The 1,246-nt window shown below is 35.5% G+C and overlaps 1 non-coding gene across 1 annotated transcript; it reads left to right on the top strand.

Moving 5' to 3' along the window:
- The first annotated feature begins 368 nt into the window (after positions 1–368).
- LOC128294693 (small nucleolar RNA R71) lies at positions 369–473 on the top strand. The gene has a single exon (XR_008285000.1). It is a non-coding gene; the product is annotated as a small nucleolar RNA R71 (small nucleolar RNA).
- The last annotated feature ends 773 nt before the right edge of the window (positions 474–1,246 follow it).

Here is a 1,246-nt window from a genome sequence, read left to right as displayed (position 1 = left end):
GGTAATTTTTGAACATGTGTCCATCTTTATAGGAAGCATAAGAGATGTTTTAAAATTTTCTAGGTTGTTGTCCTGTCAGATTATTATTGAAATCGTTAGTAGTAAGATTCTGAAGCATTGAGGACAAAGAAGATACCTAAGCTGTAAGGGATGTATGTACATTAACTTCATGTACTCTTGCGACTTTTCATCTTGTGGCAGTTCGACTGGTTGGCCACTAGTAGTTATTACTAGTTATTCGTTCAATAATTTCATAAGCCTCATTATAAGACTTAAAGAGAAGTGCCCTATTTTTGGAAGTGTCTACCAACATCCTTGTATATGCGTTGAGACCATTATAGAAGGTCTCCAACTAGATGCAATATGGAATTCCGTGATGAGGGCACTTTCTTAATAATTCTTTAAATCTCTCCCACACCTCATACAAGGATTCATCATCCATTTGTGGAAGGTAGTGATCTCATTTTGCAACTTAGCATTCTTACTAGGTGGAAAGTACTTCAATAGGAAGTGTTCTGCCAATTGTTGCCATGTAGAAATTGAACCAGGTGACAATGAATTTAGCCAAGCTCTTACTCTGTCCTTTAGTGAATATGGAATAGTTTAAACCTTAATGCATCTTCAGTAACTCCGACTAGCTTAAAAGAGTCACTCACCTCCATAAACAATCAAAGGTGAAAGTGGGGATCCTTAATAGTCATCCCAGTAAATTGGCGCACTGTCTGAAGCATTTGAAACATAACGGGCTTCAACGAACTGTAGTGCCTCGATCTTAGGTGTAACGATACCCATATTAAGTTCATGGAAAAGTGGCATGACATATTGTCTTAAGGCTCGGTCTCTATCATCAGCAATAAGGTCATATTTCGAGCATTTGTAGCTCCATTTTCTTGATCTTGATTCTAATTTTCAAGATTCATTTCTCCAGTCTATCTTTGAGCTACTTGCCTTCTCCTTTGTCTAAATATTCTTTTGTTTTAGGATCTACTAGAGTAAGTCAACGATATGGTCAATACTCATAAACATCTGAAATAAACACAACAATAACTATGTTAAAATTTAATAGAAAATTTAAACTAATTTGCCAAAATACTAATTTCACAAATAATGTCTTTAAACATAGTCCCCGGCAACTATACCAAAAACTTAAAACGATTAAAATCTGCAAGTGTACACAGTCGTGGCAAGTAATAAAGTGATAAGTATCGAGTATTGTCTCCATAGGGACTATTAAGCAATTCTTTGT

Source organism: Gossypium arboreum, chromosome 6 (genome assembly GCF_025698485.1).
Source record: "Gossypium arboreum isolate Shixiya-1 chromosome 6, ASM2569848v2, whole genome shotgun sequence".
Taxonomy (NCBI): domain Eukaryota; kingdom Viridiplantae; phylum Streptophyta; class Magnoliopsida; order Malvales; family Malvaceae; genus Gossypium; species Gossypium arboreum.
Note: the sequence above shows the minus strand (reverse complement) of the source record. Positions and strands in the feature narration are given on the sequence as shown.